The sequence below is a fragment of the Eucalyptus grandis genome, chromosome 11, assembly GCF_016545825.1.
Source record: "Eucalyptus grandis isolate ANBG69807.140 chromosome 11, ASM1654582v1, whole genome shotgun sequence".
Taxonomy (NCBI): Eukaryota; Viridiplantae; Streptophyta; class Magnoliopsida; order Myrtales; family Myrtaceae; genus Eucalyptus; species Eucalyptus grandis.
The window spans coordinates 1,188,144-1,211,910 of record NC_052622.1 but is presented as its reverse complement, the minus strand read 5'-3'; the positions used below and the strand labels follow the sequence as shown (position 1 = coordinate 1,211,910).

Here is a 23,767-nt window from a genome sequence, read left to right as displayed (position 1 = left end):
TATATATATATATATATTGTATTTTAAAATAATTCTCTTTTTTTTTTCCTTTTTGTTCTTTTTCTTTTTTCCCTTTCTTCCTCCTTCCTTTGGCCGATTGCTGCTAACCATAGCTTAGCCTCTGGCTAATGGTGAGGCTCGCCCTCACCGGCCATTGGCGAGGTCGATGTCGAGCCCCGCCAAATTTGGCGAGGCTTGGCCTCACTGTTGCTAGGCTTGCCATGGCCAGGTTTGGCAAGGTGGCAAGAGTTGACCTTGTCAGTGGTCGGTGAAGCTTGCCCTCACCATGATTGGGTGGGGTTGAGTCTCCAGATCTAGCAAGGTTTCACTATGGTTAGGCAAGGCTTGGACGAGCCTCACCATTGGCCGGCAAGGCTCGCCCCTGCCATCCCATGCCTTCGATCAGCTTGAGGAAGGAGGAAGATGGGAAAAACAAAGGAAAAAAAATTTTAAAACTTGAAAAAATAAAATTAAAAATTAAAAAATTATCACGTCAACATTTATTGGCCAACTATCCAACTAGTATTCTTGTTAGGGCCGGCAAGCCAAATTTGGCTGGATAAAATGAATTAAAATAATTACAAAATATTTAAGACTAAATTGGTAAAAAAAAAAATGAGCTTATGACTAAATTGACTCAACTACAATAGGTTCAAGACTTTTTTGATAATTCTTCCATGACACATGAGATGACTAAATGTAGAGTGCATCCGCTTAACAATTAATAAGAATATATACAAATAAATAAATAAAAAAGGAGACAAAATTTATGTATGAGCTTTTATTTTTCCCTTTGTTTTCATTCTTCGTGATGGAAAAATCTATGGACAAGCTTGGATTTGAAAGACAACGGGCCCCTTTACCTAGTCACTTGTCAGGAATTAATTTGGGCTGGTCTACATCAAGATCCATGACCAGCTTTTCAGCTATAATCTAATATTAGTGTGATTTTTCTTTTTTTATAAAATGTCATACTACAATAATTATTTTTCTTAAAACAAGAACATTGTCTTGGATGAGTCAATCCCAAACCAAGAAAAGTACCTAAATGTCCTCGTGAATAAGAAAAAAGGGATTTTGTGCATCAAATAAACCTGTGAAATGATGTGGGGAAGCAAACCAATATTAAGTGAGAGTATTTTTAAATGTAAAATTTGTTAGGATGAATCCCATTGACAAAAATGACAAAAATCCCTTTTGAATTTTTTTAAAAGTAAAATTGGATTATCTGTTTATGCTAAATGCTATTTGTAATCAGTAGTTCTATTTCGATCATTTCAACAAAATTGTGAATAAACCAAATGATGACTTTTCAAAATACCCTTTTGTACATGTCGAAATAACGACCCATAGGTTAAAAAGTTTAATCAATTGACGATGCGTATATTATGCCACTGCATGATTTAGCATTACTTCTCCAATACTCAACCATTACTTAAATTAGAAAAACACATACATAATTCTCTTAGTATTAGCCATTTACCTGTAAATATTGTGAGTAGCGGGGAGATAGCTGCAAATATATGATAGAGTTTCTAAACACACTCTATTTGTCAACTCAACTTAATGTTGTTGGTTTGCTAAAGGAGAAAATATTTGCCATCTCAACTGATAAATATTTGTGTGATTCCTAGGATATTTAGATTTTCAAATCTAACTTAGGAGCCTTTTAGTTTTGTATAAAAGTCATTGAGAATGTTATGGTTGCCTTTTGTTCAAGAAACTCAATTAGAATTAGCAGTAGTAGAAGTTAGATTGCATCTTTGTTTTGAAGACTTGCCTTTGTATTGAGTTGGTAGAGAGAAGATGCTCTCCAACTATGTTGATATTTGCATTATAAAATGTACTTAGTTATTGAAAAGAAAGGAATATGGAATAGTTGAGAGGGTCAAGATTGTTGTGATGTGGAAACATGATAAATGAGGTATGTTGGTCGTATGCGTAAGGTGTGTGCTTTGGCTTAATATATTAGTAAAGATGTGCAATTTAATTAAAAGCCCGTGTTATCGATATGTGATTTATTCAAAGGCCTTATGCTATTTTGGTGCCCTCATGAATCCACATTGCATTAGCTATGTTGTCCTCATCTTTTGTATTTTATAATTGATATGGTGACTTGTCCATCTAAATTTTCATAAAATTAATATGGTAAATATTGGAACTTGCAAATTAAATCAATGCAAAATCACTATAGAAATAAGTCGAGAAGAAAAAACATTAGGAATTTACATGGTCTAATCTATGTGTTGGTAACTCCTTAACGAGAAGAGCTAGCAGCAAATTATTTACTAATAATTGGAGAATCATAGAGTTAATAATTGCTTACATGTTCGATTGTTTCTCACGCTTAAAGTACACCAAAATCTATGGTATTTATAAATAAACAACTCAATTGCAAATAAAAACCACAGCACAATTCAGAACAAAGGCTCTCCATACAGTTTGATCCAATAAGCATTTTTGACATTTTTTTTCTTTTATGTATTACCAAAATATTTCATCTGAAACCCAACATTCAACTACCTTTTCAACACACCAATTTCATACGAAATCTTAACTGTTATCAATATGTCATCAACAAATAATAATAGATAAATCAAAGATTCATCCTCCATAATTCTAAAGTAAGCTGTCCAACTGACTTTCAAATAATCTTGACTAGTCATAAAAGCATTAAAAGTGATTATACCACTGCTTAGAAGATTATTTCCACCCATAAAATGATTTATTTAATAAATAAACATGATTTTCCTTATCCGGAATAATAAATCCTTCTTGCTGCCTCATATGAATCTACTCTTTCAACTCATCGTGAAAAATTGTCATCTTGATATCCAGCTATTCCAACTCAAGATCTTGTGTAGCAATTAAGGCAAGTAATATTCAAATATAAGGATTCCTTGTAATAGGAGAAAACACCTCGTTGTAATCAATGATGCTCTCTTGTAGTGTACACCCTTTTGCAACAAATATCACCTTATGGCCTCTTTCCATCATCCACTTGTTTCCAATGATGTTCTGGCTCTTGCGTACCTTAACAAAGTTGCCACATCTAGTTCCAATGGAGTGATTTCATTTATTCACTCGTAACCTCTAGCCACTATAACGATTCAACACTATCACCTCAAAATAAGATGAAAGCTCATATTTTTCTATCTTATCTCTTTACAATCAATGCATGAGTAATATATGTACAATCACAATGTATCTATGGCCCAATTTGCCTTCTTTATCTACTCATGACTATAGAGTGTTACGATTTTGCTAGCTGATTAATATAACTAATTTCAAAAATTGTGATCTCATCTACAACCTTTACCTTTGTTACCTTTAAGGTTTCGGAGTTTTCAAGCTCTATCTCAATATTGACACTGTGATATATTTGCTCTACTTGTTTTCTGTCAAAACATAGCAATCTTCTCAAAGATCACATTTCCTTTTGGTGGTTGGGTGGTCAAAGATCACATTTTTGCTAATAAAAAAAATTGAATGATCTAGGATTAGTGCACTAGTGGCCTTTGATCTCCTATATGCATAATTAAAAAAAAAAAAAACCGAAACCCAAATTATAGTGTCAAACTTTCCATGTTCCTTTACTTTTACCCAAATCGAAAAGTTTAGGTATTTTTTACACTTCTAAATAATGAGGAATTATAAGAAGAACATAAAGAAAGGATAAGCTAAAAGATAGATCTGTATTTATTTTGTCCATGAATTTATCATGGTCATAATTTCGTGTGCCCTAGTGCTCGTAAACCCATCGAGAGAGGAACCGATTGAAGAAGAGCCCCGAGGCTGCTCCTATTTGGCCCAAGAAAAGGACAGAGTCTCTTTCCATTGGTCGAGTGGAGGCCCACTGAGTTTAAGTGAGAGATAATGTTTTCCCACTTGTCAACGTCCCATTCGTTAACAATTTATGGTACGATGATGTCCACAATTTATGACCACGTACGACCTTTTTCTCTTTCTCTTCACCCGTTTCGTTTCTTAGTGCTCTTTCGAATGTCCCACAGGCCCCAACAGCCGAAGCCGAAGCCGAAGCCGAAGCCCGCTGGCAAAGTATACGTTTCTTTGAAAAAAATAAATAAATTAATATCTTCTCTCTCTCTCTCTCTACTCTCTTTTTCATAACTTAATCAAAACGAGACAATCCTTCTGTTTCTTCGAATCTTCATTACGAAATTGACGATGCCGTTTCGGTCGAACTTGAATGCTTTGCTTGCCTCCTTATTTCTTTCCTTTTTTGTTTGTATTTCCTTTTGATGGGTATCTCACACCATATTTGCCCTGAGTAGAAAATCGTTGAATTTGGAATAGTAAGGATTTTTTTTTTTTTTTTTTTTTTGCTTTTTTATGTTCATGGCCACAAAATAAAGAGAGATCCATCAGCTGCCAAATATCCTTTGCTTTCGTTCCAGTTTTTTGGCCTTTGCCTTCGCGCTCTCATCCCTCTGTAGGGTTTCTGAATTTATTGTGGTTCATTTTTCTCACGTAGAGTAGAGAAGCTTCCCCCTTTAATACCCCGGGCGAATCTATAATTCTCCCACCTTTGATTGTGAAATCTTTATCCTGTGGTTTTTGCTTGTGCTCGAATGATGATATAGTTTTTTTTTTTTTTTTGGTAAGGTCGAATGATGATATAGTATGATTTGTCTAGTGGTTTTTTTTGGTCTGTTTGAAAAAAAAAGTGTGTTTTTTCTTGCGGTGTTTTTAGCTTCTGAAGAACTTCAGTATAAAGTTTAGATAATAGGAGGTGGATAAAAAGATAAATCTTGAGCTGGTTGACGCTGCCAAAGTCCTGGTGAGTTATTATTTTTTATCGTTGAGGTATATTTGTTATATTCATCGCTACGTTTGAGTACTTGCCATCCTAGGGTTGATAACCATCATGTATGTAGGAAGAATTTAATCATGGTGAGAGGCAAAGTTCAGATGAGGCGAATTGAGAACACGACGAGCCAGCAAGTCAACTTCTCAAAGCGCCGGACTGGGCTACTGAAGAAAGCTTATGAGCTCTCGGTCCTCTGCGACGCTGAGGTCGCCGTGATTATCTTTTCACAGAAAGGAAGGCTTCACGAGTTCTCAAGCAATTCCAAGTACGTTCACATATTGATTTTATAATTTCTCGAGTTGATTTTAGATGGGCAACGTGATTGAGCCATGTTGACATTCTTATGTCCAAAATGAGGGCACATGCACATATATACGCTGTGTTTGTGAAGTGTAAATAATAGACAGCGTCATGGCATGTTTTTTTTTCCTCCCATTTATGGTTTTGGTCAAGCGTTAAATGCTATTCCCCTTCGATCATGGACTAATCCACCATGATGACCAATCCAGTTCTCATTTTCGGACAATTTTTAAGAACAATGCCTTTTTTTCAAATATCCTAGTTGAAATTAGCTGAGAAAAGGAAGCATGAAACTATAAAACCTTCTCTTTCGCATTTTTTTGGATAGTCAGTGCACTGGGGGGTACCTAATCAATTGGCTAGATGCGGGGGATTAGATGATCAAAGGCATTCATTGTGTACGCTGTGGCGTTGGAGTTGGACTCCCTCTTTCTTAATGGTTCTTCTGAGGAAATGAATTGTTGAATATCTTGCAAGTACTGTTCTCCCCCAGCTACTTCACATGTTAGGATAGTTAGTACTTTGTCTTGGGGAATGAAAACATAATTTGATGTTAGTGAAACTAGGGACTGATATTGTTTGGTCCTTCTGGTTTCGACATAACAGTTCAGCCTTCCCCCCAATTCGAACACGCCGTGTAGTGTTCCTTTTTGAAGTGTTATAGGTGTTAAGGCTGCTTCTAGGGATTGATCTCCATAACTAATTCTTGGGGCATGATGATTAAGCGTATTTGCAGTTAGGTACTATTCTATTCGAAGTAGATCTTTTCCAAACAAATTTGATTGCTTGGAAAATTGTTGAAGAAAACCAAACTTAAGTTGAAAAGGGTGAAGCCTTCAAACCTTACCTTGTTTGATTCAGTTCGTTGTAATTATACCGCTTAGACATGAATTAAGACTATTTTATGTATCCTATGTGATAATAGTTATCTTATAAATCATACAGATCCATGTTTCTAGTTTATGACCATAACACAAGGCAAAAACTAGAAATTTCATATGAAACGCATTATAGTCAGGAAATCGAATAATGAATTACCTATCTACCGCCATAATCAAGAAGCATTACAAATCGCAGTTCATTGAATCAAAACTGAAAGCATAATTAATCTCTTTTCTGAATCAAACAAAACCTGCAAAAGATTTTCAAGTTGATTTTTTAATGGTACTTTAACCCTAAGCAAAAGCCTGTGAAACAAGTCCTGACATCTTCAACTTCAGGTTCTTTTAATTATAGGGTGCTTTGAAAGGTGAATAAGATTATGGGCTTGACTAGATTTGTGTAGTGGTGATTTTATGGATCGAGTGCATTCACTAGTATAATAGATTAAGGCTAATGTGACACTACACACTGATCTCTTGGATTTCCTATAAATAGAGTATTTATGTCCAAAAGTGACTGCAATTGTACATGTTTGCCATTTTAGTTGCTCCACCATGTAAGTACTCCCTGTTCTTCATTTACCGGGAAAAAAAGTACTGGAAGTCACAAGTTAAATGTAGGTGCAACGGCTTGCTCTTACAATTTCTCTCTGAAGTAGTGAGTCCTTGTACTGCTTCACAATGATTTTAAGAGCATCATGTGCTGTTCTTACTTCTTACTGACATGGAGTGGCATGTGGAATATTGAAGACTTTGGGCTGGGGCAAAAAACATTGCATTAGTTCAGTTCTACGCTCACATTTAAATATACTTTTATAATGTGAAATCGAACATGCTAAAATTTGAAGAAAAATATTGCTGGCATGATTATTGATGCCGGAGCATTCCATTAATTCAGAACTAGTAAAACTAGGAGACTTAAAACCAACTACATTTGATTCTCATATTTTCAAGGTCTAGTTTCATTCAAGTTTCCGGAGTCCTTATTTAATTATAGTTGTTTTCTAGTAAGGCTAGTTTTGTCTTTCCCATGAGTCTTTTTGTCATTTCAATGAGTCTTGGTAATTACTCATGCTTGAAGGGTTATTCCGAACTCATCTATATAAGCAAGCTATGATGAATTATGAGGTAGGCTTGTTTTGTTTCATAACTTATTTAGCCTTTGGCTTGAGAACTAGACGAATTTCTTGTTTTGCTCTTATCTCTTAAATGAATTTTTACGAGTGATGAGCGACCTATTCATTTAAGTTCTCATTTGTGTTACTTCTCACTTCTCTATGCTCTCTCTGGCATCAATTATTGACAAAGTATACGGTGGGCAACTGAGACTTTTGCAAGTACTTCATATCGTTGCAAATAAGTAGCTGAGTGGCTAAAAGGTTCTTGCAGAGGCTTATGCTCCTTGCATATTCTGTTTGTGAGTGATGGTGATGCATAGTCACTGGAAGTCATGCATGATTAACAAAAATGATCATTAATTTGTTTGACGTTTGATTACTTTAGTTTTGATGATACTGATTAATTTGGAGAATGTATTCCCAGTGGCTGAGCTCATATGTTATCTTTTCAAATTCTCAGAATCCGAAAGACAATTGATCGATATTGTAGATCTACAAATGATGCGGCTACGTACCAGGCTAATATGGAACAATATATTCTGGTCAGTTCTCTAACCTTTCCATGATAATACATTAGGTGCATGGTAAGTAGTTCAGTGAGATTCTCGGTTTAATCAAACAAGTTGCCATGTTTGTTAGTCAATAGAAGTCAATAACGTCGGACTAGTAATATTTTAACTATTCAAGCACATTATGTAGAGGTTAAGCAAGTTGAGAAGTTCAATTTTTATTCATTTTGCTGTATGTAAGAAAGCAACTTCCTCTTTTTTGTGTGTGTGGATTAACATACAACATCACATTACCTAACTTTTTTCAGGATGGGACTTACAAAAAAGTCTATATACAAACACAAATGGCGAGAAATCCTATTTCCCCAACAACCTTATAATATATACTTGTGTATGCATAAATAGTCACCTTGTATGCAAAGAATCACACGACAATCTACCTAAATACATGGTTTAAATGGATCACTAGAACCACAAAGTAGATATCATACTAATGATGATGATATACTTGTACAAAAAGGGATAGAGTCAAGTGACATTTAACTTCCGAATACATCTTTAATGTGGTAAGTTTTCTCTTGATGAGAAGGTGTATATATAAGATAAGTTGCGGATAAACTTACTTTATGCCAAGTCAATTATTGAATTTGTTTTTGATCAATTCAATTGAAACCATAGGACGAAGAAATGAATAACTCATGAGAGGGACAGCTCCTGGCTCAACATATTGAACTACTAGTCAAATGCTAAATCTAAAAATACCAGGCTCGATAGAACTAAGATGATGAATGGTTATGCATCTTTTTGGCTAATTCTTCATGTTAAATAATATATATATATCTCTAATTCACAACTCGCAGCTCACAAGGGGGACTACTTTACAACCTCTGTTCTACGAAATGTCTAAATAGATACAGAAAAATTTGGATCATGAACCTTCCTACAACCTGCAGATCAATGACTTTTTCTCTTTGAATCTCTTTAGAAATTCACTTTCATAATTCTCTTGTTTGATGAAGATGATGCTTCTTTGTGTGGTTTATTTGCATTGCAAGAGATGAAAAGATATGATCTTAATCCTCAACGTGTTACTTCATACTTTTGAATCAATTCTGATTTGATCTCAATATAATTTTTTAGGTAATCGAGTTGTAGAATTTCACAACATCCATGCTCACTGAAGCTTGGTAAAAACATCAATATTCAAATATCAACTTAGTAAATCCTTTTGTCTGCATCAACAGTATATTTCTATTGATGGGAACACTAACGTGGAAGCCATATTCATGGATATATCTTTTGGCTGAGTTATAGCAAAACACGTTGTGCTTTGGAAAATTGAACTTTCACGATGCTGTTTCATGGTTCTTAAACATGAGGAGTGCTAGGAAAACTTCTGAGCTGGTTTACCAAGTGACATGGCACTCTATAAGTGTTATTTCATTGCAAGAGATGAAAAGAAATGACCTCAATTCTCAATGTGTTATTTTAACCTTCGGAATCAGTTTCTGCTTGAGTTTGTTGTGATGATGTCTATTATATTGAGGATAAATCATGGACTATAGCCACTAATGAAGGCAAAAATATCAAACAAGCCAATGTTTTTAGAAAGATTTGATGAGAATGGTCATTACTGGCCTGTGACGCCTAGGATTTGGATTCTACTTTTAGTTGATTTTTGTGGTGGTCTTCTCAATTAGGATTTGAGTACTATCAGGATTTTTTTTTTTTAATTTTCTACTTACGTCATAAATGGGATATTAAATTCTTTTGTAGATGAATTCTATTTCAGTTCTATTTCTTGTTTGGAGTCTTCCTAGTAGGAGTATGATTAATCCTAGAAAGGTTTATAAGGATGATTGTAATTCTTTCTTGTGTGATGGAATGGTTCTCTGAAGTGTAAAGCTTTTGAAACCCTAGGTGAGATGCTTGGAAAGTATAGATGTGATGCTGAAAAAAACTTATTCGTTTTGAATCATTTGTTCTCTTCAAGTTTTCTTTGAAGCTCACTATTCAGGACAAATCGTCTCTACCATTATAGAAAATTGATATAATGGATGATATCTCCCTAAGCTGTGAATTCAACTTAACAAGAACTTGTGAAGAGAATTTTCAATGGACAACAACTCAAGATAGGTAATTTTTTTAGGCATTAGACATAAAACTGCCTGAGCATCACAAATGGGATGTAAAAGTATTATCGCATCACGAATTCAAAATAAAAAAAAAATTGCTAAATTATTCTAGAAATCCTATTCTTACTTAATATGGGAAACTTCTCAATAAGAAACCCAATTGAAGTAGGAAACATCTATACAAGAAACACAATGTCCCACTATTGGAATAATGAACTTAATTAAATCCTCACCGTGCTCAAATCTTAATTGATAAGATTGCTATTTCAACTAGAAGAAGAATTCTAATCATTTTCAACTCTCATTTGAGTTGTTGATTTTCATTACATCCATCGTCACCAAAGCTTAGTGAAAACATCAATATTTCAAATTTTACCTTTGTGAGTCTTTTTGTCTTCATCAACAGAATATGACCATTAATGGGGACATCAACTTGGTAGGCACATTCATATATACATCTCTTGTCTGAGTGATAGCATTAAACGTTTCACTTTGAAAAAATATTAAAAAATAGAAAATGAAAAATTGAACGTTTACAAGGTTAAATACATATATGTGATACATGTGCTTTGGTACATGAGAGATGCTTCATGGTTCTTAAGCATGAGGAATGCTGGGGATACCTTCTACATTGGTTCGCTAAGCGATGTGGCATTGCATAAATGTTATTTAAGTTAGTAAACTCGTTTAAGTACCTATCAGGAATCTACATCATCAATTAGTAAAAGATTTTTTTTTTTTTTTGGGTCATAAAGTAAAAAGATTTAGGAGACATGTCTTAATATGTCTAGAATTATTCTTTTTAAGTGTGCAACCAAATTCTAGAAAACTCATCGAAATTTCATACTTTGCAGCAAAAGTCAAGTATCTCAAGTTTCTCAAAATGCTAGTCTAGTACAGGTGGGAATAATTTGAGAGAGCCACAAAAGCTGTGCTATCAAAGTGCTGTTATGGTTAGATAAAGGACTTGTAATATTATTGCAAGCCTTACCACTCTTATTCATGTGGTTTGGCAATGACTGGGAAGCAGAGAGGAGAAACTGCTGATATGTATAGAGAGACAAATAGGTTTCAAGCTAATTATAACATTAAAAATGCTATTTTGATCTTTGTACATGTCCTCAGGACATTAACTGGTCCTCTAAAATGCTTTCAGCTTCTGAAATCCCACTCACCATCCACCACTTTATACCTCAGAATCATGCCCTCCTTGGGCATTTACAACTTATTGTTTTCTTGAAGGAAGCCTTAAAATTGATTGTTGGTGTGAACCTTTATGTATGTATTTGCAGATTGTAATAATATCGACCCGCGTTCTTGATAAGAACCCTACCTTTGATCTCAAGAATTAGTGAGGTGGTAAGCCATAGAATTGACTATGGCAGCTACAAATTTTGCAAGAACGTTAGGGTTCTTATAGTAGCAGTCTTAGTTTTGCAGGATCCTGTGGTGTTACAGATTTGGTCACTAGTTTTATCCATTTCTAATATTTGTTCAGTTTGTATTGTTCCGTTCACTCGATTCATAAATATCACAATCTCCATATATGTGCAGCGTCTGAAGCAAGATACCACCGATATAGAGAGGAAGATTTAGCTTCTTGAAGTTTCTCTATGGTCCACAAATTTTGAGACTTCTCTCTTATATATTGTGGATTGAAATGGATTATTGATATCTAATTCCCTAAACTATGGTACTCCTTTTCTTTTTTAAATCAGGAAGCTATCAGGACAATGTCTTGGATCTTGCTCAATCGACGAAATCCAACTGATGGGGGATCAGCTCGAGCGAAGTCTGAGCAGCATTAGGGAAAGAAAGGTACATGCGTCTTTGGCATATTTGTCCTTTTCTTAGAGCGAAGTAGATGTCTTGAGAACTTTTGTCGAGTAGCTATTGTGTTTGGAGGCATGGATATGGTGAGAAGGAAAACAATGAGAAACAATTTCCCTTGAATGACTAACAGGACTGATCATAGGCATACAGGAGCCAAAACACCAATTTCAATAGAGAATGCAATGGCATGGTAAGATTGGAACTGAATAGACTAAAAACGTTAAACTTGGCATTTGAAAGGAGAGAACCAATTTTTCTATACATGGCGTTTTCTACCTTATATGAAAGAACGAAAGCACATACACAAATCACCCTTTTTCTTCATAGTTATTAACCTGTTCTTTTTTTTCCAATAAACAAGGAAATTATCATGATTGTTCTTCTATCATTATTTTTCTCAGAGTTATTTGGACAACTCTATCGTTTGTCTTTCCAAAATAAATTGGATAGTTTTTGATAAACCTATGAAAGAGTTGTAAGTGACAAAAAACCGTGATAAAAAAAAAGTTTTCAATTACCTGATTTCTAAATTACTTATTGGTAACTTGCTCGTATGGAATCACCGACTCTTTTCAATAATGTGCAATTATCAATATCTCTTATTTTTTATAAACTTTTATTTATATTTTCTTACCATTCCTTTAAATTTAATAGTTTGTGTATATTTGTAAATATTTATTTAAATAACTTATAGACCTATTTTTCGATTAAATTACTAACTCTTTTTGGGTTACTAACTCTATTTGGCTAACTTTATAGACTTATAAACTTATTTTTTTGGGACTAACTTACCAACGCTTATTTGGTCTTTCTTAGTGCAATTTTTCCTACTCTAACCCTTCCTTTGACTACTCTTGAGATGGAGTGGAAACATTGTGTTATGGTGGAGTGTGAGGTCTACTCTTTCTCTTCTGTCTTACGTGCCAACAACTTCAGCAGATCTTTCTTCTCTTTATCACTTTCTTAGTTATAAAATAATTTATGTTGATAAAAATACTCACTCCTCTTCACCCTTCACTTATAAGACTCGTACACGCATAAATGTTTGCCTAACTTAGGAACCCAACTAGAAATTACCAATCTTAATTATAGGAGTTACTAACCTCTCTTTTGGGTGGTCCTAATTCTCTTAGGAATGCTCTGGTAAGTACCTCTGGATTTCAGCTCGGCTCTCTCCTTTTTAGGTACCTCGGTGTACCTATTATTTCCTCTAGATTGGGCAATGAGGCTTGTGTTTCCTTGGTGAATACTATTACTTCTCGAGTTCAATCTTGAACAAATCGGTTTCTTTCTTTAGCAGGCAGACTGCAGCTAATCAAATTGGTCATTCATTCTATCCAGGTTTATTGGTCTAGTGTATGCATCCTTCCAGCCTTAAGTCACTAATCGAATTGAACATATTTTCCGACAATTTCTTTGGAGATGCCCGAACTTAGGGCCTGGGGCGCAAAGGTGGCATGGGTGGAAGTTTGTTTACCTAAGGAGGAAGGCGGTTTGGGTATTAGATCCCTTCAGGTGAGCAATATTGTTGTCATGATCAAACACCTATGGCTCCTTTTCACTGATAAGGAGTCGCTTTGGTCTAAATGGATTCATTCCATCTTCTTAAATCGCAAAAATTTCTGGATTGTCCCAAGACCTACCTATTACTCTTGGGCTTGTAAGAAGTTGCTTGGTCTCTGTGATTTGATCCGACATCATTTTAAATGGCGTGTTGGTAATGGGCTATCTGTCTCTTTCTGCTTTGATCACTGCCACTCTCGTGGTCCGCTCTACAAGCTGTGTCACGCCCCGAACCTCAAGCGCGCCAACATCCCACTATGGTCATGCAAATGCGACATTCCCAGGTAGTGTCACCGACCTCATTTATTTATTATTGCGCAAGCGGAACGTATTATAAAATCATTGTAATGAAATACGGGATGCGAAGCAAATCCACAAAATAACACATTCATAATTCAACGGAGTTACAAATGAAGGCCTACAGTCAAAAGCCTACCAAAGACCGGCTCTTAAAAATGAACTGTCCTACGACCTACAAGTCGGACACGTTCTCCAATTCTTATGACTTCACATTTGCAACTCCTTAAGGCCAATCAAAGCTATATAGCCACTCCGTCCACTAGGGACATGAAATTTTAATCCCAAAACCGGGATGAGACAATGTCTTAATAAGTTCAACCCCCTAAACCCCTATTAGAAAGAAAATACGCCCAAGGGTGGCCTAGCTACATCACACCGAGAACTTACCTCGCCTCAATTCCTTACTGCAGGGTAGCACAATTTGTATCACACAATCTCAGGTAGTAATAATAATTTAAACAATTGGAACGCCATCACTTTCATATAAATCACAATCGCACTTAGCACACATTCCAATTATTATTCACTGCCACACAAGGGCATAGCTTACTCGCAGTTCGGCTATCTACTGACACATAGCCAGGCATTGCCTCCTTACCTTGGAGCGCGGCTTTGTCAGTACATCGACGGCATTCCCGAAGGAGCATGGGCCCAAAATCAACTGCGACTCGCATCCACCGAGTGGGCATCCCATATAGGGGTAAGTCCGGCTCAACAGCCTAGGACGATTCATCTTAGTTATTATACAGCCAAATCATACTCGGCTTTAGGATACTTTGCATTTCACTCAATACTTCCACTTAAAATAGTGATCCTGATCATATTTCTTCATATTAAAAATATTCCAGAAATTACTCACGTGTGTGGGCACGCTAATTTCGAACCAGAAAGCCAATATCTCACTTTTTCAAACTCCACTACTTAATATAATCATTAAAATCCAATTTTTGCATCAAAACCCGACATTTGGGTTTTTATGAATAAAATCCCTATTTATCACAATCAACACTCAATTTGCCATATCCATTCATCAAATTCAAATTCTAAATGCACATCAGCGATCAATACGAAATTCTAAGAAAATAAGGTTCCAAAATAATTTTCAGAATTTATTAAATAATTAAATTTATTCCGAAAATTAATTAAATAATAATATCTGTATTTTTCACGATCCACACTCAATTTATAATATCCAATCGTCAATTTCAAAATCTGACTACACAGCAGCGATTGGCACGAAATTATGAGAATTTAGGGTTCGACAAAATTTTCGAATTTAATAAATAATTAAATTTATTCCGAAAATAATTAAATAATAATATTTTAATAATTTCGAATAATAAAATATTATTAAATTATTAAACAATTTCGAAATATTTATTTAATCCCAAAAGTAATTCATTTATGTCAAATCACCATTACACTAATATAAACATCAATTTAACCTTAACTAAACATACTTTAAGTTAAACCAACTTCTTAATCTAATTCACAATTAAATAAACTAAACTAACCACCTAGGCTTAATTAACTTAAGCTAAGCACACGTAAAGCATAATTAACCCTCTAATCGAGATTTAGTGAGTTAAACTCACTGGATTAGCAAGCTGAGCGGACCAAAACGACGAGGATGACGCAAGGATCGACTTTCCTCAAGGCGAGCCGAGCATCCGGGCTCGGGAAGGCGGCCAAAACGGGCCAAACACCTGTTGCCATATCCATTTTTCCAGCTTCTGATTTGGGGCCGAGAAGGACGGAATGGGTGGAGGAGGGCGACGGCAGCTCGTGCGGGTCTCCTGGCGACCTTGGCGACGGCGAGCTGGCTCCGAATTGCAACTGGATGGAGGGCTGGAGGCTCGGGGTCGCGCGGACGAAGGTTGGAGGCGGCGGAGAGAAGCGGAGCAAAGTAGGGGGGCGGGACGGCTAGGCGAGGCGCGCGCGGTCGCGTGGGACGACGCGGCGGCGACGGCGACTCGGCACGGCGATGGAGGAGCAGCGGACGGCGGTGTGCGCGGGCTGGCTGGTCGACGGGCAAGCTCCCCTTGGCCGGCTCTCTCTCTCCTCTTTGCCCTCTCTCCTTCCCAAGTTTGAAGATGATGGTGATGACTTCCTTTTTGGAGATTAAATCTCCACCGTCCACTTGTCAAGCCCTCAATCCTTTGCTTCAATCAGCATGACATCACCCCCATGATGTCATCTTCCACTATCTCTCCCACAACAATCTTCAATGGGTCCATTTTATTTTTCCGCCGGGGCATGAAACTTTGTACACTAATTTCTTTCATTCCATTCAATTCTCTTCCAATTGAGTCCAATGGAAGTCCATAAAATCAATCCAATGTCACCACACTTTAATTCACATCTTTACTTATCCATATTAAGTCCCAAAAGTAAGACCAAAGGCGGGTATACTAATTTCTGAAGCCAAAATAGTCATTCTATGATTTAATTTCTGAAAAATTTTGATTACATGAAAAATCTTCCGAAAATGAGTCAATATTCCTAAAATGATTTGTGACACACCCAAACTTCCAATTTTTGAATTCGATCTCAATTCCACGGTTAATTTCACTTTGGCACGACACTAGCGCGGCCCAACCTACCGGGTAGCCTTTAGAAATTTTCATGTATTTGACCTGTGGTTGATCATCTCAAGCCACAATGTACATCTTTGAAACATTGGCGACTTTCGGTTGTCAGGGTAATCTCAAGATTTCAAATACGAACACAGGGTACCTAATCGACAGAAAAATCGGTCCAGTGCCGATCGACAAGAATTGTGCAATCTGGTGGAATCACTCGCACCTGATCACATGCCTCTGTCGAGTCGACATATCTCCGATCTCTAATCGATTTTTAATTGTGCCGTAATGACCCTTGTAGATTAGCTCGGTTGAAAGATCGCTTCCTAGTTAAATTCTCGAGTTTGATGCATTAAAAACGCTTAACGGCTTTACTCGATAGACTAGTTTTCACATGAGTGGCCGACTCAAGGAAAAGAACTATATGCATGCCAACGAAATGCCCGTCTCAATTTATTGAAAATATAGAATTGAAAAATCGGAATGTCACAAGATATTCTCTGACCGTGAAATCTATTGTTATGGTATATCAAGGCTCGCTACGGTAGCTACTGCTTTAACTGCCTTTCCCCTACCTTTTACTGTTGCGACCTCCATAATGAATTGGGATGATCCCCTTCCAAACCTTATTGAGGCCAGTGACCATTTTCTACTGCCTCAGCTTGGAGCCTTCTAAGGCCGAGGGGTGTTGTGGTCCCCTGGTCGAGATTTATATGGAACCCCTCCTTACCTCCTCGGTATCAGACCCATCTATGGTTAAATCTCCCGTAATTGACTGCCAACCCAAGTATTGTTGTTTGCTCATGAGAGAATCCCCGATGTTTCTTGTGCCTTCTGCTCTTCTATGTCGGACTCGGTTGATCACCTTTTCTTTGGATGTTCTATTAGTAATCATCTTGCATCCTTTTGGGCGGCTAAGTATAACTTACCTTGGAGGAATCATGCTTGGAAGGACAATCTTTTATGGGTTATTGAACACCTTTCTGATGCAACCTTCCACCAATCCTTGGCTCGTTTTGCCTTTGGTGCCTTATGTTATCTCATTTGGAAAGTAAGGAATAACATTATCTTTCGCAATGAAAGATTACACCTCTCGGCTTTAAAGGATCACCTTCGTAAAGCTATCAATGATAGGGCTTTATCATTCCCCAAGGTCCCGGACGACCCCCGTAATAGAATACTACAACTTAGCTGGGGCATCCACCCTTCCATCTTTGATTGATTATGCTATTGGCTGCCCCCCCCTCTCTCTCTTTCTTTCTCGGCCCGATGGTTGGTTGGTGAAGCTGTCCTTTGCTACATTGTTGCCCATCTCGCTATTTTTGGTTGATGCTTCTAATGGATCTCTCCCGAATCTCTCCTGATGATGCAGCTTGTGTTCTCATCTTGGTGTCTCTCCTGCTCTTCTCCTCTGTGTCTTTTCCTTGTGCGGGCCACAATGTTGTGTGCTCTTTGCCCTTGTCTCCTTTGTTGGCCGCTGTTTTGGCCTTCTTTTGTTGCTGCTTTTATCTGTAATGTATCTCTTTCGCAGCTCTTCCCTCCCCTTTTCTCCCCCCTGGCCTCAGCCCCCTTCCACTCGTTTGGATTTTCTGTCCTTCTGAGTGTGAGCTAGTGCCGGGGCCCCCCTTGCTATACGGCTGTTTAGCTTTTTGTGCAAAAGTCTATATACCTCTTACATTTTACCAAAAAAACCTTTCTCTGTTTAAGTAACCAACTAATTCTGTGTTACCAACTCTTATTTTATTAGTTAACGAGTTTTTTTGGTTTGGTTAAATAACTGGCTTTTCTCCTTAGACAAAAAAAAAAGTCATCAATCATTTTTTACCAATGGTTTCTCGACACTTCTTGACACAAATGGATACTTATTAACACGAAACAAAAAAAATAGTCTACACTATTTGGCACAAAATAATAGAATACTGTGATTTTTTTTATTATATTAACCTTGCCGATTTCCATGTACTACTTCTCACTTGCACCATGTTTCTGAACAAGTTGCAAAGCATCGTCTTTTCATTTCTATCGTCCATCATTTCAACTTATTTTTTCTCTTTTATTATTTTTTACCTTGTACTAAGAAAGGTATTGGGACAGCATGAACACACACGAAAGTTAAAATATTTCTATGGAACTCTTTTACAGGCTTAATTATTCAACGATCAGATACGGCAATTACAAGCAAAGGTAAGTGGACAAATATGATGAATGCATATTCGATCCCATTAGGCATTGTTAATTTTGTGGTTATATTAATCATAACTTTATTTGGTTTACCTCAGGAGAGGTCTCTGAAAGAAGAGAATGCAAAGCTTCTTGCAAAGGTGTCGCCCTCTTACCCATCGGTGCTTTTATTTGCTTCCTATCACTTGCCATGCATCATCACTCTTTTGTGTATATATTAACCACTATCCACAAACTTGTGAAACCTGCAATAGAATCTCTCAATAATTTTCATGTATGATCTAACAATGCAATTTTATGATCTGCTAAGACCAGAGAGAGAGGTCTTTAATGATTAATAATGTTTTTGGCCCTTGTGACATCCCGATTTTCCAATTCTATTTTCAATAAATTGAGACAGGCATTTCGTTGGCACGCATATAGTTCTTTTCCTTGAGTCGGCTACTCATGTGAAAAATAGTCTATCGGGTGAAGATGTTAAAAGTTTCTAATGCACCAGACTCGAGAATTTGAACAGGAAGCGACCTTTCGACCAAGATACTCTACAAGGGTCATTATGACACAATTAAGAATCGATTAAAGACTGGAGATATGTCGACTTGACAAAACATGTGATCAAGTGTGGGTGATTCCACCAAATCACACAATTCCGGTCGATTGGCACTGGACCGACGTCCTTATCGATTGGGTACCCTGTGTCTGTATTTGAAACATTGAGATTATCCCAACAACCGAAAGTCGCCAATGTTTCAAAGATGTACATTGTGGTTTAAGATGATCAACCACATGTTAAATGCATGAAAATTTCTAAAGGCTACCCGGTAAGTTGGGCCACGCTACTATAGTGCCAAAGTGAAGTTAACAATGGAATTGAGATCGAATTCAAAAATTTGAAGTCTGAGTGTGTCACAAATCATTTTAGGAATATCGACTCATCTTCGGAAGATTTTTCGTGCAAGCCGAGTTTTTGAGCAATTAAATCGGAGAATGGCTAATTTGGCTCGAGAAATTAGTAGGCTCGCCTTTGGTCGCGCTTTTCGGGCTTAAGTTGTTTCTACAAACAGGTGAAGATGTGAATTGAAGTGCGGTGACATTGGATTAATTTTATGAACTTCAATTGAATTCAATTGAAAGAGAATTGATGGGAATTGAAGAAATTGGATGTACAAGGATTGGACCCCAGCGGAGGATGGAATTGGACCCATTGAAGATTGTTGTGGGGGATTTGAAGTTAGCGGAGCATGACATCATGGTGGGCCCTTTTTGTTGGATTAAAGAAAGAGAAAAAGAAAAAGAAATGGCCCCCTCCTTCTCTCTCCTCCCTCTCTTCTTCCTCTCTCTTGTCGCCTCTCTTCTCCATCTTCTTCTCCTTGCTTCTTCGAGCACCAGCAGCAAGGGAGAACGTCAAGCAAGCTGCCCGTAGCCACCCGTCACCGCCTCACGCCTCCGTTTGCATCGCCGTTGCTTCTACGCCTTGCTTGCACGCCCTCCGTCTTCTCCTTCCTCTCTCGTCACGGTCTCTCTCTCCTCCATTTCTTCTTGTTGTACAAAGACCAGCCAGCATCTTCCTCATTGTTGCAGCAAGCAATTGAAGCTAGCAATGCCGCTCGTTGCTGCTCGCCACTGTTGCATGCCGTCGCCTCGCCACCGCTCCGCCCATCTCCGCCTCCATCTTGCCGGCTCTTCTGATCCAACAGCCATTTAAGATCTGGTAAAGCTCAGCCAGAATCGTCCAGCCCACCTCCGGCAACCGTGAGACCCCGTCGTTGGCCGCACGGCACCGCCGCAGCTCCTTCGCCATTCCTCTGCCCAACCGACGCCGGAACCGCCCCATCTCCACCCACGACCAGCAGCAAAAAAAATGGGTTTCTCAGCTTGGTTTTGGCCTGTTTTGGCTGCCTTCCTGAGCCCAGATGCTCGGCCCGCCTTGAGGAAAGTCGATCCTCGCGTTGTCCTCGTCGTTTTGGTCCGCTCGGCTCGCTAATTCGGTGAGTTTAGCTCACTAAACCTTGATTAGAGAGTTAATGATGCTTTAGGTGTGCTTAGTTTATGTTAAGTGTTATTAGGTGGTTAGTTTAATTTATTTAAGTGTAGATTATATTAAGGTGCTTAATTAACTTAAAGTGTGTTTATTTAAGGTTAAAAGAAGTTACTTAATGTTAAGCCTTGATGGGACATAATAGGGTTTTATTTTTGAATTATTTAATTATTTTGAATTCTGGAATTTATAATATTATGTTATATTCCGAAATTATTATTATTTAAAAAAATGAAAAAATTATGTTTGACCCCGGTTGCTCAGAATTTCGTGTCGATCACTGTTGTGCATTTAGAATTTGAAATTAATGATTGGTTGTGGCAAATTGAGTGTGATTGCGATAAATAGGGATTATTTATAAAATCCCAAGTGTGGAAATTGATGGGAAATTAGCCGTGATTAACCACCTAATAGAGGTCGTGCCCAATGAGGCCATGATTAACCACCTATTAAAGGTTGTGCCCAGTGAGGCCGTGATTAGCCACCTGATAAAGGTTGCGCCCAAATGGGGCCGTGAATTACCACCTATTAGAGGTCGTGCCCATCGGGCTAGAATCTACCACCTTTTAAAGGGCTGTGATTGAGAGCAATGATTGATTTGCTAGAATGACATATAATCGGCCAAGTCGATTGATCACTGAGACGATCCAAGTGGTTGAATTGTTCTGATGATGTGATTGTGCTGTAGTTGTTTGGTTATCATAATTGCACGTGGTTGAATTATATAAACTGTGCTAACCTGCAGATGAAGACTAATGCGAGATAAGTCTTTGTGTGATGTGGCTAGGCTACCCGGGGCGTATTTTTTTTTTAATAGGGTTTTAGGGAGTTGAACTTGCTGAGACATTGTCTCATCCCGGTTTGGGGATTACAATTTCAGGTCCCTGGTGGACAGAGCGGTTAGATAGCTTTGGTTGGAGGCGAAATCATAAGGATTGGAGAACGTGTCCAGCTAGTTGGTTTTAGGATAATTTCCCTTTTGTCGAGCTGGTCTATTTTGTAGACAGTCCGGTGTTGTATTTAAACCCTTTGTGTTTGTAAATGAGTGGTCGGTATTGCGATTGATTGCTTGCTTTTCTATCCCAAGTTAAATGTAGTCAGGAGATTTGTTTCGCTTTCGCATGCGTAATAAAATGAATGGGTCGGCGACGTATCTTGAGATGTCGCATATTTGATCGACCGCAGTGGGATGTGCGCGTATCCGGGGTTCGAGGCAGGACAGCCCTAATGTTCTAATAGGCTTGTGTAGTGAAGAAGCTTGCTGCTTTTGTCCATCAAACCAATATTAGGAAATTGTGTACTGTACAGTTTATTGTACTAGTTAAATTTGCTGGTCATCAATTTGTCCTGCTCTGTATTAGTCCTGGTGTTAAAACATTTAAAGAGTACTGCAATGTTGTCAGTTTTGATGAAAAGGACAAACATAATGAGAGACACTTAATTTTCAGTTTACATTAAACCTTTCTCTATCCGTGAGAAGTTTTGTTTTTGATAGCGTAAGTTAGAATGAGTAGATAGGTTGAACATCACTGAAGAATTCTATTATCTTGAGAACGTATGATCTACTTGAAACTTATTACTAGCTCTGAGCTACTAATGCGAGTTGGGAAAATTACCACCACACTGAAAAATTTACTGTCATAATATTCAATTCTACTTTTCATTTTTACATGGAATTATTGACAAACTCAAATCTCTGTGTCCTTCTATGGTCCCACACTTGATCTGTTAAGAAAATGATTGACTGCATAATGGAAGTTACTAGTACAGAGTTACAAATTCATGTTAAAACAAATTTTAGGGGAATTACGATCAAGAGATACAATTGAATATTGAGGTAGAAGTACAACCCAAGTGCCATAACTTGGCACCGGGGGACACTCAAGTGCCATAACTTCAAAATGGTACACTTGAGTGCTAGTTTCGAAATTAAATGGGACATTTAAGTGCCATTCCGGCAAAAATCCGGCCAAATGGCTGACGTGGCAACTTTCCGACGAGTTTGGTCCAAAATGGCATTGTTTTGCACGCTGACGTAGCGGAGAAAATGCAAAAACGATGCCGTTTCGCGTCTGACGTGTAAATAATAATATAAAATTTAATTAAATTAAATTTAAACTTAATTTTATTTAAAATATTCAAAATTAAGAAAAATTAAGAAAATTAAAAAAGGGGGGGGATCTCCCCGCCCTTTTTTAATTTTCTTATTTTTTCTAAATTTTTTTAATTTTTTTGAATATTTTAAATAAAATTAAGTTTAAATTTAATTTAATTAATTTTTATATTATTATTTATACGTCAGACGCAAAACAGCGTCGTTTTTGTATTTTCTCTGCCACGTCAGCATGCAAAATGACGCCGTTTTGGACCAAACTTGCCGGAAAGTTGCCACGCGCCATTTGACCGGATTTTCGCCGGAGTGGCACTTAAGTGTATCATTTTACTCCCATATTGGCACTTAAGTATACCATTTTAAAGTTATGGCACTTAAGTGTCCCTCCGTGCCAAGTTATGGCACTCCAGGTGTCGCAACCTCTGAATATTGGAGTATAGGGCTGTAGGACTGTAGACAGACCCAAATTTTTGTGTCTTTTTGTTCTCCCATGACCATTACTTGATATGCTTGGAAAGTTACTGACTTGAAATAAAAATGTTACTAGCACTAAGTTAGCAACCCGCATTGTGAATATCACAATTTTGAGAATATTTATTTTGAGAAAACTACTACCCAACTTACCATCGTCATGTACAATTCTATGCTTCTAACATGGAATTGTTGAAGGACTGAAAGTTTATGTGTCTTTCTATGATTTTGTAACCATTAGTGGATCTGTTTAGAAAATACTAACTCGATAATAAAAACTAATAGCCTTTTAATATGACCATTGTTGAAAAAATTACAACAACACAGAGGATAGTACTTTCATGAGATACTAGTCTGTACTTTAGACATTGACTATAGGTGGAACCAAAGCTTATAGTCATGTCTGGTGTAGCTAGGCAATTTTCGAGTTCTTTTTTTTTGCCCCGACCATGGACGAGAGAGCCTCTTCTAGATTCAGACGTTGGGAAAAGTGAGAAATTTCCCAATGACTATTAATAGATTTGAGTGCATAGACAGATGCTTCGTCACCTAATTGAAAGGCTTGTTCACTGCTTGTAAATCCCAAATTGTGTTGAAGCTTTTTCCCATTTTAATTGAGTGAAGGTTTCCAGGTTCTCCATCACCATTCAATTGTACTTGTTATTTTATTAAATTTAAAAGCATTTTGGGTCCTTTTTTTTTTCTTCTAATTTCAGTGTCTTGCAAATCCTAGGCAATCAACAGCTCATCCGAGAGCAACAACAATGAGCCGGAGTACATATGGTGAGATTGGGTTGTTCATCGAATTGCCAGAAAGTTAAATTGGCTCGCCATCACCCTAATAACACCTGATCATTCGAATAAAATAGGAATTATGGCACTATCCCTCAGTGATATATTTATTCAGCTAGA

At 37.3% G+C, this 23,767-nt stretch overlaps 1 pseudogene; it reads left to right on the top strand.

The window, feature by feature from the left end:
• The first annotated feature begins 482 nt into the window (after nucleotides 1-482).
• Nucleotides 483-23,676, top strand: LOC120289545 (annotated as a pseudogene).
• Nucleotides 23,677-23,767: the final 91 nt, after the last annotated feature.